The sequence below is a fragment of the Octodon degus genome, unplaced genomic scaffold (assembly GCF_000260255.1).
Source record: "Octodon degus isolate 3935 unplaced genomic scaffold, OctDeg1.0 scaffold00282, whole genome shotgun sequence".
NCBI lineage: Eukaryota > Metazoa > Chordata > Mammalia > Rodentia > Octodontidae > Octodon > Octodon degus.
Window position 1 is genome coordinate 364,364 of NW_004524858.1, and position 15,494 is coordinate 379,857.

Sequence of the window (15,494 nt, forward strand, 5' to 3'; positions counted from 1 at the left end):
CTCAGTGGTCTAAAGCACGTACTTAGAACAAGCTTAGCAAAGCACAGGGACCACGGTTCAATCCCCCAGCACCACATGCCAGCCAGCCCCGCCCCTAGGTGGGCTGAGCTGGCCACACACATACACACACACACACACACAAATAAATAAATAAATAATTTTTTTTAAAAAAAGTATTAGCTGTTCCTTTCCATAGGCCAGCAGAAATGCACAGTACAGTTGTCCAAACTATCCTGCTTCAAATTTTAGTGCTGCAAAGAAAATTAAAAAGTAACTTTGGATTTTTCTTGCCATAAAGCTCCCAGAGAAAGATAAGCTGCTTGGGTCAAGGGCACACACATGGCTGCTTCCCACTGAGTTCTAAATTCAGCGCCCTCACAAGTGTGCTCCCAGGATGCTGCCTGACAGACACCTCCCCACAACCCCTGTGGGGCAGCTGCGGCACTCTGCAAGTAGCCTACCACTGCCATGCCTGGCTGCACCTGACCTGAGCAAGAGAAACAAGCCTTTCTGTGGTCCTTCCAAGTGCACCCTCCCCAGCTCTACTCCCATGGGGGGTCTGACGTTGAGCTTTCTCCCCTGGGCTCTGGCTCCAGCAGGATGCCCTGGGGTCCACATGGCAAGAGTGCGGAGTACCTGCCCGTGACCTGCCCCAGCACAGACCACCTAGCTCCTGGGCAGGATCAGCTGCCACAGAGAACTGTCCAAAGGTTAGTGTCAACCTCAAGAGGCACAGATAGCCTTGGTATGGGTCTGGAGCGACTACCTTTACCAGGTAGCCTGCTCACTTGCTGTGTGCGGTACATCCCGTGCCTAGGATTAGGCCACTTACAGCTAGGCCCCTTTCCTGAGGTCACAGGCCAGCAGGAAGGGAGTCTGAAGAGTTAAGGATGTACCCGGCATGTTCTCTATTGGAGCTAGACTCCAATCTGAGGCTTTCTGGCTCTAACACTTCCACTGCACACAGGCCTTCCACAGTACTTCCAAGACAGACAGACATGAGTAATGGACAAGCATTCTTCCAGCACAGTCTCTTACTGCAGACCTGTGTACTGCCCGCTTCTCAGGATTCTTTCTTATTAGTGTGTGTTTGCGATACACAATGATTACATTCATCCTAAGGAACTGGTACAAATCCATATCATCTTGGGATGATTTTTACTTCCCCTCCCCAAGTCCCCTTCCCATCTCTACAAAGTCAACCTCCCTGTTTCCAACCTCCCCGTTTCTAGTATCTCTCTTTATTTTGTCCTGTTTGAGAGTTTCACTGTGGAGTTTAGGCTGGCCCTGAACTCACAACAGTCCTCCTGCCTCAGCCTCCTGAGTGCTGGGATAATAGGCCATCATGCCCAGCCTAGATCTCTCTTTCACTGTGCTTTTTAAAAGATTTCTATCCTGAGCTTAGTATGCACCTCCAGGACAGTCTCAGGTGCTGGCTTGCTCCCAAGGGCAACACAGTGATAATGGGGCAGGAGCTGTCCAGTGGGCACACTGGCCAACAGGCCCTGTGTTTGTGTTGAGTGTCAGCTGAGGCCCCAGAGCGGCCAAGTAGTGGGGGGGAGGTGGAGCCCTGATGAAGCAGCTTACCATGGAAAAGGGGACCTCCAGCATGTTCTCTATGCTCATAAAGGGCCCAAGAACTCAGACTGCAAGGAGACAGAACAGGAAGTAAAGAGGGAACAAGCATCCATTTCCCAAGGGCAGCAGGAGCCCAGAGGTGGGAGCTAGTCACATGCACAGCTGCCTCACCCGCCCACACCCACTTCCGGCCTGGCCCTGCCTCTCCACCTCCAGAGTTGAGTACTTGATGTGGCCATACACTACCAGAAAAGTCCTTGTGACTCCTTCCCTGTGCCACTGGGCCCTAAACCAAAACCTAGCCTGGGTCTCTGGCCCCGCCCTTCACAGATGAGCATACTTAAGTGCTTGTCAAATAATTGACCTGTGTGGGTCCACATCAGCCTTGCCCCAGTATAGGAAAATCAAAATGACACCCAGGAGAAGAGTGAGTGCTGGTCAGAGGGGACACCCAAGCACTGAGAAGCTGCTGATACCTGACTTTTCCTGTGTGAGCCAAGCAACAAGGACCTGAACTTGTCTGAATTTTTTCTTTTTTAAAAATTTCAATCAGAGGGACTGGGAAGATGGCTCAGCAAGCGCAAGGGCCTGAGTTCAATCCCCAGTTCTGCCAAAAAAAAAAAAAAAATTTCAATCAGCAGTGCCTGTGAGATACTAAGCACCTGCTTTGGCAAGCACAAGGGCCAGGTTTCAACCCCTGTTACCACATGCAGCCCCACCCCCGGGCACACAGAGCCAGCCACCAAGTCCAGGGGTGGTGGCACATACCTATAATCCCAGCACGAATTTCAGGGGAGGCTGAAAACAGGAGGATCACTACGAGTGTGAGCTGTGTGGTGAGACCCTGTACCAAATACATAAATGAAAAAATAAAATAAAAATTTCATTCAGACAAACCAGGCATGCTGGCATGTGCCTGTAATCCCAGCTACCTAGAAGACCAAGGCAAGAGGATAGCTAGTTCAAGCCCCTACCACACCAGGCTGTGTCTCAGCCAGTGTTTGTCTGGCATGTGTGAACCCCTGGATTCAATCCCCAGTACCAGGGGGAAGCATCGCAAACAAGAGGGGAAGCACTTTCAGGCCATTTCTTTCCATAATATGCACTACCATTAAGAAATGCCTGAGGGGGCTGGTGAGATGGGGGCCAGGGAGATGGCTCAGTGGAATAAGCGCTTCCCTGGCAAGCGCAAGGGTCTGAGTTCAATCCCCGGTTCCGGAAAAAAAAAAAAATGCCTGGGGCCCAGGAGATGGCTCAGTAGAATAAGTGCTTGCTTGGCAAATGCAAGAGCCTGAGTTCAATCCCTGGTTCCGCAAAAAAGAAAAAAGAAATGCCACCAGATTCCAAAAACCCACTCCACCCCTAACTTCAAGAAAGCAAAACTGAAAATACTCCCACATGACCATGCCAAAGTCACTTGTGTCTCCAGGTTTACAGCCATAGTCACCAAGGGTCAACTACTGCCAAGAAGAGACAACCAGCTTGGAAACCGCCACCATTTCTGCTTCCTTTTCCACAAAGGAAACAAGCTCAGCAAGGAAATCAGAAGTGGTGAGGTTTTCCTTCCAGATCTCCAAGAAACTCCACCCAACCTCCAGTGAGGCTGTGTCCTGGGCTATTCCCAAAGAACCCACACAGGGGCCAGGGAGATGGCTCAGTAGAATAAGCGCTTGCCTGGCAAGCACAAGGGCCTGAGTTCAATCCCTGGTTCTGCAAAAAAAAAAAAAAAAAAAAAAAAAAAAAAAAACAACCCACACATTCTAGCTCATGCACTTGTTTACTTGTCTGCAACCAGGAGGCCAGCTCCTCCAGGGCCACTGCGGCAGTCCTGCTCCCTGGCAGACCCCAGCACATAAGGCACATTGCTGAAGTATTTGCTGGCAGAGGAATTCACATCAGCTAAGAGGTTTAAAAACCCAATTTAAGTTACATTTTTAAAAACATCCCAAAGGAGGCTGGGGAGATGGCTCAGTGGAATAAGCACTTCCCTGACAAGTGCAAGGGCCTGAGTTCAATCGCCACTTCCGCTACAAAAAAAAGAGGGGCTGGGGAGATGGCTCAGTGGTCTAAAGCACCTACTTAGAACAAGTTTAGCAAAAAAGCACAGGGACCATGGTTCAATCCCCCAGCACCACATGCCAGCCAGCCCCACCCTCTGTGGGCTGAGCTGGCCACACACACACACACACACACACACACACACACAAATAAATAAAATTTAAAAAAAAAAGAAAGAAAAAACAAAACAAAACAAAAACCCGCCCCAAGGACCTGAGTTCAATTCCCAGCACCAGAAAATTTTAAAAACTTGTTTGTTTGTTTGTTTGTTTGGGGGTTTTTGCGCGCGGGGTGGGGGGGGGGTTTGAACTCAGGCCCTTATGCTTGCCTGGCAAGCACTTACTCTACTGAGCCAGATCCCTGGCCCCAAAATTTTAAAAACTTAAAAATTGAGAGGCTATGGATATAGCACAACAGCTTACACACTTTCCTGGCAAGCACAAGGTCCTGAGTTCAGTTCCCCATACCAAAAAAAAAAAAAAAAAATGAGCCAGCTGACCGGGCATGGTGGCACATGCCTGTAATCCCAGCACTCAGGAGGCTGATGCATGAGGATCTTTCCAGTTGCAAGTTTGAGATCAGCCTGGGTTACAAGGTGAGCTCAAGTCTAGGCTGAACTACAGATCAAGACCCTGTCTCAAAAAGACAAAGAAAGAAAAGCTGTGAGCTGGCAGTAATGGCATGCACCAGTAATCGCAGCATTTGTGTCCCTGAGGCAAGAGGATGGAGCGTTTAAGGTCTGCTTGGGTTACATAGGGAGTAGAAGGCCAGCCTAGACCACAGAGAGACCCTATCTCAAAAAATGAAGAAAAAAAAAAAGTAGGCTGAGCACAGTGGCCGGAGTCCAGCAAGCCCAATCCCAGCACTCTGAGAGGCTGAAGCTAGAGGATGGTAAATTCCATTGCAGCCTGAGCAATTTAGCAACTTTCCAAGACCCTGACTCAGATTAAAGGTTCTGTGTTCATGGGGGCTGGTGAGATGGCTCAGTGGTCTAAAGCACCTACTTAGAACAAGCTAAGCTCAGCAAAGCACAGGGACCGCGGTTCAATCCCCAGCACCACATGCCAGCCAGCCCCGCCCCCTGATGGGCTGAGCTGGCCACACACAGACATTAAATAAATAAATAAATAAATATATTTTAAAAAAAAAAGGTTCTGTGTTCAGTCCCAGTACTGAAGGGGGAAAAAAAAAATTCTGGCCACACAGGCCAATCTACCATAAGGAAAACTCTTTAAGTGCCTGCCCTCTCTTCTGGATCTCCTTAAAGGATCAAACTAGCCTTCATACACACTGGTATAGAAAAAGGTAAGCTGCTCTAGAAATGATAAAGCCAAACCTAGTACTGGAAAGTACAAATGACACCATCCATTCATTTCGATGGACCTGCTCCATACAGTAGCTGTTTCCCAGCTCCAAAGAGGTCAGCTTATTTATCATCAAGATCCCATGGGGACTGAACACCCCAGTGCTGTCTCCAACAGGAAGGAAACCCTGACTTCCCCAGCTATTTCAGTTATATAAATCAACAGTTTGCCATCCAGAGCAAGAAGCTGGCCAGTGCCTGGACCCACATACCTTTTAGAGCTGCCACCAACAGACAACTGCGTTATGTTACACTGAATAAATGTGCCTCGATCAGTAGCATTTCTGTCTCAGGTTTTTTATGGCTCTAAGGGTCTTTAATTTAAAAAACAAAAATTTTAAAACTTCGTATTAAAGAGGCATGGTCAGGGCCAGAAATTTAGCTTAGTGGTGCAGTGCCTGCCTGGCAAGCATGAGTCCTGAGTTTGATTCCTGGTACCCCACCCACCCACAAAAGAACACATGGTCAAGGTGTCACCATCTACCAGAGTGAAGTCTGTGTCACACAGAGATGGCACAATTTCAAAGGGGAGATTGAGCCCTTTAAAATTGGTGACCTTGTTTCTTGCAATTTAAAAAATAATGAGCCTAGCTCCTTTCTCATCAAAAGCAATAACTTTCCTTAAAAGAACTGAGTCAAGGGGGTCAAGGCCTTGGGTTGAAGCCCTGGCACTGCAAGAAGAAAGCACTTTTCTTCAAATATGGGAGCAGCCCCTAGGGGCCTAGTTGAGATTTTCACCCAGTGCCCCTCACCATGTTCTGACTATGCGCAGCAAGCTCTAGGTTCTGTCCCCACTCCAGTAAATGAAGGTTGGGCCCAATCCACTTGGCACAATTGTAGGGCATTCACTGATCACTAAGAATCCTCTAAAAAAAAAAAGCAAAGCAGGGCCAGGGAGATGGCTCAGTGGAATTAGCGCTTCCCTGGCAAGCACAAGGGCCTGAGTTCAATCCCCGGTTCTACCAAAAAAAAAAAAAAAAAGAAAGCAAAGCACCCTTGAACAGCAGTTCTCCACCCACCTATCCTTACCCAGTCCCTCAAGGCCAAGTGAGTGTCTGTGACTGTGCAGACCCCAGCCAGGGACCCTAGCCCAAGACACCAGCCCTGAGCACCCACAGAACTCCCACTTTAGGGCCCTAATCACCTACTGCCCTCAAGCACTAGCACTGTTGTGACAAATGCCTTTGGACACCATCCTAGGCTTCTGTCCCCAAATGTGACCCATTCCCATGAATGAACAGCGCCTTCCAAGGCTCTACAGGATAAGAGCAGATGACTCACTATGTCTCCAAGTAGGACGAGGGTCCTTCCAGTTTAGGGTTCACCTACTCTGCTTCTCCCTGCAGCTCAGCGAGCTTGTTCTCCCCTCCATTTGCCCATGGTCTAATTACAAAACCGCCTCCCTACTTCCCTGTCTCGCCAACTGCCGCCTCCTAACAGGCGAGAGGCAAGGCCCATGCCAGCACAAGTGCCCCATCTGTGGCAGACTCATCTCACCCCCAGCAGCAGAGTGCAGACCTGGGGGACAGAGCAGGCTCCTTTCTCTTTGGGGGCAGGAGCCTGACAGAACTGCCCAGCACTTCTGGTTCTGGGAGTCCTGGACAGGCCCCTCACGGCAAGAGCACCACAGCTGACCCTGACTACACACCAGCCATCTCCAAGGCTGTACTGGCCACTCCAGTTAAGCCTCTGGGATGCTTCACAACACGCCTGCTTTGTGCCTTAACCTACCTGGATCACACAACTAGGAAGGGCAGAATCAGAGCCTGGTGTTGTCCTGCATGACAGAGAGGAGTGGATGCCACAGCAGAAATAAGGGAACCATGCCACACTCATGGCACATGGCCAGCAACTCTCGGAGCTGAGGCAGGCCTGCATGTTGGAAGCCAGCCAGGGCTACATGGCAAGGTCAGTGCCACCATGGACTACATATAAAGACCCTACGTTAAAAAATGAGGGTACCTTGAAGTCAGGTGCTCTGTGGGCAAATGCAGGAAAGAAGGGACCCTCAGTCTCCTTGCTAAGACACAGTTGGTGGTGTCCCCAGCCTCACAGGTTCTCTTTGGCCCCTGCAAGGCACTAGAACATTTGTCAAAGGTAGCTCAGTAGAATAAATGCTTGCCTGGCAAGCGCAGGGTCTTGAGTTCAATCCCTGGTCCCACCAAAAAAAAAAAAAAAAAAAAAAAAAAAACAGAGGAGATCAAACAACACACAGACCCAGACTGCACTGCCTGATTCCTGCCATGTGACAGCCTGGGCCACTCAGGACTCTGCTAGCAAGGCCACCACAGATGCGGATCCTGCCAGGTGTGGTGGTGCATGCCTGTACCCTGACACTCTGGGAGCCTGAGGCAGGAGGATCCCAAGTTCAAGCCCAGCCTTGGAAATTTAGAACTCAGTGAGACACTATCTCAAAAATCAAGAAAATGGGATGGAGATAGAGCTAGCACAAAGACCCTGGGTTCTATCTGTAATACCACCCCCCAAAAAAAGGATGTGAACCCAGGCACCTCCACAATGAGCCACATAAACCTCTTTTCTTTATAAATTAGCCTACCTTCAGTATTTTATCTCAGTGACCAAAAAATACACTAATGCAGTCCTCCTGACTTCAAAGTCAGGGTTCCCTTTCTAACACCCCACAGGTAGGCAGCCTTTCAGTGAAGAGGCTCAGATGCATCCCTGTCCATGTCCTTACAGGATGTGTGTGCACAGCCCCATGCCCTTGAGGCCAGACCTAGAGCTAACTGGGAGCCGCGGGTGAGGAGCAACAGGTCTGCAGCAGCCTCCTGCCTGGACCTGAATATCCCAGGAGCAGAGGGCCCAGGAAATCCTCCAAGCACTTCTCCACAGAAGAAAATAGCTCGAGTTGGAACTTGTGTCCACATGGTCCACCGACAGATTTAGAACTCAAATTATAGCCTCGGCAGGAGTGTTCACAAAGGACTCCAATTAAGCAAGACCTGGACAGGGGTGAGCAGGAGAGAGCCTGCCCCTAGTCAGACCAGAAAGTGAACCGCACTCCAGCGAGGTCACGTCAGAACCTGCAGGGTCGCTAAGCGGACCCTCTCCCCAGAGTGTTCGCCTGAGACTGTGTACACGAAGTGGTTACAAGTTACTCAGGTTTCCAACTGAGCTCATTCCTGTCCTCCACAACATCTCAATGCCAGCATTCATCTACTGGGGTCCCGGGAGTTCTGCCCTTGGCAGAGCAGATAAAATTAGCTAGCAGAGTGAACCTGCAAACGAGGGTGGGCCATTACAAGCACAGAGATTTGCAAAAGCCATGTAAAAAGTTTCCCCGGGGCCAGGCAGCAGGTGTCCACAACTTACAGAAATGTAGTCAAAGTCCCATCCCATGCCTCCTCCCCTCCTGCCAGATTGCAGATGACCAGTTCCTGTTTCTTGCCCTGCCGTTCAAGCCAGTGCCACAGATCAGGGACCTCTGTTGATCAAAGGGGAACCAGAGGGCTCAGGAGAGAAAATGCATAGGGAAGATGGGAAGGAGCACTCTTCACCTCTTCAGGGGAAAGGGATGGTGGGCTACACTACAAAGGACAGAGGGCCAGCACAGGAAGTGGCTCGTTCCCATAACATCGTGATTGTCAACAGGGAGACCAGCTCTCTGTCCTGTCCCTCATGCCTGCATGTTGGCCTGCACTGGCTCTGGGCTCAAGCATGGAAGGAGCCAGGTGCTAGCTATGTGGCAATCACTCCTGCTTCCCAACAGTCAACAGTTCTCCAGCTTCTCCCCCCAAACACAAAATCCTCCCAGCCCAGGAAGCTAAGACACAAGATCAGAGAAAAGCCCCACTTTGGCCAGAAAAAAGACAGAGACCAGGGGCTGGGGAGATAGCCCAGTAGAATATGTGCTTGCCTGGCAAGCACAAGGGCCTGAGTTCAATCCCCAGTTTGGGGGGTGGGGGGTAGACAGAGCAGAGACACTTTTGGTCTCTTCCTGCACAACAGATAGAAGTGGGTGCCCCTTCAATAAACAGGGCAGCCCTTAGGTAGGTGGCTCCAAGGACAAATGAACAGTTTTCTCTCTCAAAAAATGGGCAGAGGGGGCCTGCCCCTTAGCTCAGTTCTTTGGGGCCGGGGAGATGGCACATTAGAATAAGCGCTTCCCTGGCAAGCACAAGGGTCTGAGTTCAACCCCCCCAAAAAATGGGCAGGGAGGGCCAGGGAGATGGCTCAGTAGAATATGCGCTTCCCTGGCAAGCACAAGGACTTGAATTCAATCCCCAGTTCAGCAAAAAAAAAAAAAAAAAAAAAAAAAAAAAAAAAAAAAAAAAAAAAAAAAAAAAAAGAAAAAAGAAAGAAAAGAAAATGGGCAGGGAAGTCTCAAAGAAGGACAAATAAGCTGAATGTGGCAACTCATGCCTGTGATCCCTGTACTAGGGGGCTGAGGAAGGAGGATTGTGAATTCAGGACTAACTTGTCTCAAAACATCAAAAGGGGGGAATCCCCTATGGGGGTTGGGGGGATCCTCAAAATGCAGGTGACCCCCTCAGGGGAGTGAAAGGATCTACAATGTCTCACATCAAGAAAAGGGATGCAGGGCCAACCAAATAGCTCAGCAGGCGCAGGGGCCTATTGAGACTGGGCATGGTGGCACGCCTGTAATCCCAGCTCTTGGGAGGCCATAAACAGGCAGATCACTACTGAGTCTGATCTAGTACTGAGACCCTGGACACCCTGTAGACCTGTCCTTAAAATACAAAAAAAAGAAAGAAAGAAAAGAAAAGGGATGCCAACTGGTCATGGTGGTATATGCCTGTCATCCCAGCACTTGGGAGGCTGAGGCAGGAAGACCATTGCAAGTTTGAGACCAACCAGCCTGTGTTACAAAGTAAGCTCAAGGCCCTCAACTGCAAAGCAGCTCAAGGCCCTCAACTGCAAAGCGAAAGCCTGTCTCAAAAAGAACAAAAAAAGAAAGAAAGAAAAAATGCTAGAGCCAGGGAGATTGCTCAGTGGAATAAGCGCTTCCCTGGCAAGCGCAAGGGCCTGAGTTCAATCCCCGGTTCTGCAAAAAAAAAAAAAAAAGACCAAAAAAAGAAAAAGAAAGAAAAGAAAAAGAAAAGGGATGCCTTGGAAAAGCAGAGGCATATTACAAAAATGTGTGGATCCAACCATAGTAATCCCCTCAAATGAGGACACCCTTAGAGAACCAAAAACACCTCAGGAAACTGCAGCACCAACTGAACAGGGGGCTCAAAAGAAACAAATATTTGAACCAGGTTTGATGGCACCCATCTTTAACCACAGAACTAGGGAAAGCTGAGGCAGAAAAATCCAATCTTGGAGATTAGTGTGGGCAACATAACAGGAGGCACTGCCTCAAAATAAAAGATACAGGGCCAGGGAGATGGCTCAGTAGAATAAGCGCTTCCCTGGCAAGCACAAGGTCCTGAATTCAAGCCCAAGGGCCTGAATTCAAGCCCCAGTTCTGCCAAAATAAATAAATAAATAAAAGATACAAATTTTATTTTAAAAGCTGACGATTACAGGCTGGGGACTTAGTTCAGTGGCACAGCACCCGCATGGCAAGTACAAGGTCCTGAGTTTGAGTCCCAGTTCCAAAAAAAATAAAAAGATCAGTGTAAGGGACCAGAGTTCAATACACAGGGGGGCCGGGGAGATGGCTCAGTGGAATAAGCACTTCCCTGGCAAGTGCAAGGGCCTGAGTTCAATACCCAGTTCCACCAAAGAAAAAAACAAAACAATGTGCCTCTCAGTGCAGAGTTCAATACGCAGGCCTGGAAAAAAGAGGAGGGTACCCCTCAAAGAAGGACCCAGTCCTCAGCTTTATGGGGGTCCTCCACCCCAGGAAAGTGGAGGCAGGGGCCTGAGTTCAAACCCCGGTTCCGCAAAACAATAAAAAATAAAAAACAGAAAGAAGTGGAGGCAGTTATCAAAAAGTAGGGGTTCCATCAAACGGGATAAAGGGAGGAGATTCCTTCAAAAAGAATTCTGACAGGGGCCGGGGAGATGGCTCAGTAGACTAAGCACTTCCCTGGCAAATTCAAGGGCCTGAGTTCAATCCTCAGTCCCACCAAAAAAAAAAAAAAGTTCTCACAAAACAGGAGACTGCAGATCAGAAGGTGAATTCTCAGGAGAAGGAACCAATTAAACACACAAGGACAGCAGGGATCTCTTCAGTGGGAGACCCGTGGAAAGGCAGGATGTGTCCAATGTCCAAGAGGTCAGACTCCCCTAGAAGCTGGAGGCAAAAGCATCCTCTGAGAAAACAGGAGCATCTCCTAAGAGAAGTGGGACCCCCTCCTTCGATGCAAGGGACCCTTACCAGGGGGCAGAGGTCCCTGGAAAAGTGAGGGAGCCTGGCATTCCAGCTACTCTGGAGACTAAGGCAGGAAAATCTCAAGTTCCAACCTAGCCTGGGCAACTTCACGAAGGAATGTAGCTCAGTGCAAGAGCTCTGGATTCCAAAACAATAAATAAATAAATAAATAAATAAATAAGGGTGCTCGCGGCAGAGCACGAACCCCCTTGAAGAAGTGGAGAAGGATCTCTGCAAAAGGCCAGAGGACCCCTACACAAAGGGACAGGGTTCGGTAAAGAAACAGGAAATCCTTTAGAGAGGTGAGATGGCCCTCAGAAAGGCAGGAGTGTCTCGGAAATGGGGAACTCCTTTGGCGCAAGCTTCTGATCCCAGCCCAGGGGAGGCTGAGGCAGAAGAGTCGCAAGTCTGAGCCCCATGGGGCAACCTAGTGAGACTCTCCCAAAATAAAAAGTTAAAAGGGGCGGGGGCGGGGGCGGGGGCGGGGGCGGGGGCTGCGACTCAGTGCAGAGGCCCTGGGTTCCACTCCCAGTATCGCCATCAATCAATCAATCAAGTTAGAAACCCGCAAAAAGAAAAATAAATTTAAAAATAAATAAATAAAAAAGAAACTCCCCCCAGACACACAGGGAGTCTCTCTCGGAGATGGGGTTACGGCCAGAAAGGGGGCTCCTACGGAGGAGTGGAGAAGGGGTGTTCAGGAAAGGAGGTGCTCCCCTCAGGAGAGGCCCCCTCTCTCAGGGCAGGGTCCCCTCAGCCTTGGCGTCCCCTCACACGCGGGTCCCCACAGAGACCCAGGACGCGGCCGGACGGCGGAAGCCCCGGGCGCCGGGCACCGGAAGCGGGCACCCGCGCGGCGCCGGCCCCTCACTCACCAAGTTGCGCGACGTCCCTGTCGCCGTCCCCCAGGGCCCCAGGCCGGTCTCCGCAGCACGGTCGGGTCGGGTCCGGTCGCGCCCCACGGCGAAGGCTCCCTCAGGTGGCGCCCACGGCGACGGCGGCGGCGACACGACGACCGACGACCGACCGACCGACCGACGACGCGGGCGGCAGGGGTGCGCGTGCGCGCGCCGGGCGCTGACCCCGGGCGGGAGGAGCTGCCGCGCCGCGCTGGGAGCCACCACTCGGTCTCGCGGCTCTGTCTCACACTGAAATTGCCCGCTTCACAGCCCGGCTTCCCCGGTTGCTAGGCAGATTTCGCTTCACACACTTCCGGGTTGAGGCGCGTCTCACCGAGTGGCGGCGCGGAAGGCCAATGAGGACCGGTTGGGGATCCCAGGACCCACACCCCACAGGGGGCGGAGTCAATCTCGTGACAGACAGCGCCTGTCGGCCAGTGAGCGTACCGGCCGGCTGGCCCTCGGGATCGCGCTGGTGACTGGAGCGTGCCTAAATAGGGGCGGAACATAATGACTGACAGAAGAAGACTTACCAATGGGAGAATGGAGCGGGATTCAGGACCAGTCAGAGGCCTGAGGAGGCGGGACTATAGCTTCGGGGCGGGAACGGTATGAGGGTGGGGCTTGCGGGACGCGTCAGTTCGTGGCCGGCTCCCTAGAACCCCGCAGGATGTTTCTCTGGGTCGCTCGGCCGCTGGGCAGGGGGATCCCTCCCCCCTAGCATCGCAGTGCGCTGTAGGGGCGCCCCACCCACAATGCACCGGAGCGGCGCGGCCCGCGGGCGTGGCAGCGGGAGGCGCCTACGAGCTAGGAGCGCAGCGAGGGTTCCCGGCCTGGCTCTTGGAGGCGGTTGCGACCTTCTTTGAGGGGCCGCGGAGACGTCGGGGATCCCGCCTGCATTAGTGAAGCCGGAGACCCTTGCTGGGCTCGCTTTTCTGGGACAGTCAGTCGCCAGGATGAGGACAGTTTTTGCACTTAGGACGCTGGGGTCCTCCCCTCCCGATCCAGGGAACTCAAAAGGCCACCAAACTCTGGGGAGTATCCCCAGCCATCTGGAGCACTACCAGGAGGCTACTGCCCTGGTCCTCCCGCGGGACCCCAGCATCATCTCTCATCATCTCTTTGTTGCTTGGCTTGTTTTTAATTTTGAGTTTTTGGGGACCTGCCCATTAGCTCAGGTGTTTAAGTGCCTGCTTAAACAAAGCAGTCAGGCTCTGGATGCTATGCTTAGATCCCAAGATCCTCAAGCCAAACCAGACCTGCCCTGAAGGCATCCTGAGGCTGAAAAAAAACCAAAATTCCTTCTTAATTTTGAGTTTTTGTGTTTTTCCAGTCTCACTATGTAGTCCAGATTGGCCTCAAACTCACAGCGATCCTCCTTCCTCAGCCTGCCGAATGCTGGGATGCGCCACAGCGCCCCGCTCTGGTCCCCACCATTTATAAAGATCACGTTTTCCACCCTACTCCAAAAGGAGAAATTGGAGGCTTCAAGCGCCCCAGCTTCTTTCTCTGGAGAATTGTAGGAGATTGGTGCTCTTCTCATTTTGGTTTTTGTTGTTTGGTTGTTTGTTTTTAAGACAAGATTTCACTATGTGCCTCAGGCTGATCTCGGAAATCACCTCGTTCCTTCTCCTCTGGCCTCCGGAGTGCTGGGCTCACTGACAGGCTGCTCCCCCACCCCATTCCTAAAGAAATGCCTCGGATATGTTCTCCCCGCCCCCAGCTGGTTCCTGCGCCCTAGCGCCCCAGCGTCCTAAGGAATGACGACGCTTTTGGAAAAAAGGTACTAACATAACCCCACCCACTGCCTTCTAGGGCTTTCTGTTTGTTTCTTGGTTTTATTTGTTTGTTTTGTGGTACTAAGGATTGAACCCAGGGCCACACCCCAGTTCTTTTTTTGATGGGACACGCCTGTAATCCCAGCACTCAGGAAGCTGAGGCAAGAAGGTTGCTTTGAGTTTGAGACCAGTCTGAGGGCTGGGGAGATGGCTCAGTAGAATATAGTGCTTCCCTGGCAAGCACAAGGGCCTGAGTTCAATCCCTGGTTCTGCCAAAAAAAAAAAAAAAGAGAGAGAGAGAGACCAGTCTGAACTACACAGTAGTGAGATCCTAATTCGAGTTATTAATTTATCTTATTTTATTTTTTGGCAGAACTGGGGATTGAACTGAGGCCCTTGCGCTTGCCAGGGAAGCGCTTATTCCACTAAGCCATCTCCCCGGCCCCCACTTTATTTTATTTTGAGACAGGGGATCCCCAGGTTGCTCAGGCTGGCCTCCAGCACCCTGTTATGCCTTAGCCTCCTGAGGAACAGGGGTTACAAGTGTCTACCACCATCACTCGCTCCCACATATTTTACTAGTGTGTGGAATTTTTTGGAGGTTAATCTTCCTTGCAGTTATCTATTCTTTTTCACTGTGTGTGCGTGTGCACCCAGGGCTTTCGCACAGAGCTATGCCCCAGCCTTATTTTTATTTTGAAGCAGTCTTGCTAACTTTCTAATTAACTCTGGCTATGCTCAAACTTGTGATGCCCTCCCTCAAGCTTCCTCAGCACAGAGACAACGTGCGTCACGATGTGAGGTTTAGTCCACACCAAAGTGGACACACAGCTTTGTCCTTAGCAGGCAACCAGATGTGCAGGAAATCAAAGGAAAGCAGAAGGCAGCACTAAGAAAGGCCCCCTGCCAGGCACCAATAGTCCCAGTACTCAGGAGGCTCAGGAGTCCAGCACAGCCTGAACAATTTACTCTTTTTGGTGGGTTCGTTTGTATGTATGTTTTGAGATGAGATCTCACTATATAGTGCAAGCTTGCTTATGGAGCCCATGCTAGCTTCGAACTCACAGACATCCTCCTGCCTCAGCCTCCCAAGCACAGGGATTATGGGTGTGCCACACCACACCCAGCTAAACTAGGCAGTTTAGCAAACACCTGTCTCAAAATGAAAATGAAGGGTGTGCCTGGAATATAGCTCAGTACAAAGGCCCTGGGTTCCATCTCTCCTACCACAGAAAAAAAGAAAGAAAGAAAGAAAGAAAGAAAGGAAAAGAAAAGAAAAGAAAAGAAAAGAAGAGTCCCAGCACTCTGGGAGGCTGAGGCTGGAGAATGGCAAGTGGGAGCCCCAGCCTAGCAGCTTAGTAACTTGATGAGGCCCTGTCTTCAAAATTAAAAAAAAGAAATAACAATAATTTTAAAAAAATGTATGGGCTGGTGAGATGGCTCAGTGGTCTAAAGCACCTACTTAGAACAAGCTTAGCAAAGCACAGGGACCGCGGTTCAATCCCCCAGCACCACAT

The 15,494-nt window shown here is 50.7% G+C and overlaps 1 protein-coding gene across 5 annotated transcripts in view; it reads right to left on the reverse strand.

Annotated features, from left to right (window-relative positions):
- Window positions 1–12,488, reverse strand: part of Gatad2a (GATA zinc finger domain containing 2A) — a 96,373-nt gene extending 83,885 nt beyond the window's left edge. For 3 of the 5 annotated variants that reach the window (XM_004646831.2, XM_023707185.1, XM_023707188.1), the window contains exon 1: window positions 12,176–12,487. The gene's annotated coding sequence lies outside the window, so the exon portion shown is untranslated. Of the gene's footprint in view, window positions 1–12,175 lie in introns of all 5 variants that reach the window. The other 2 variants (XM_023707190.1, XM_004646833.2) reach the window with 1 other exon arrangement.
- Window positions 12,489–15,494: the final 3,006 nt, after the last annotated feature.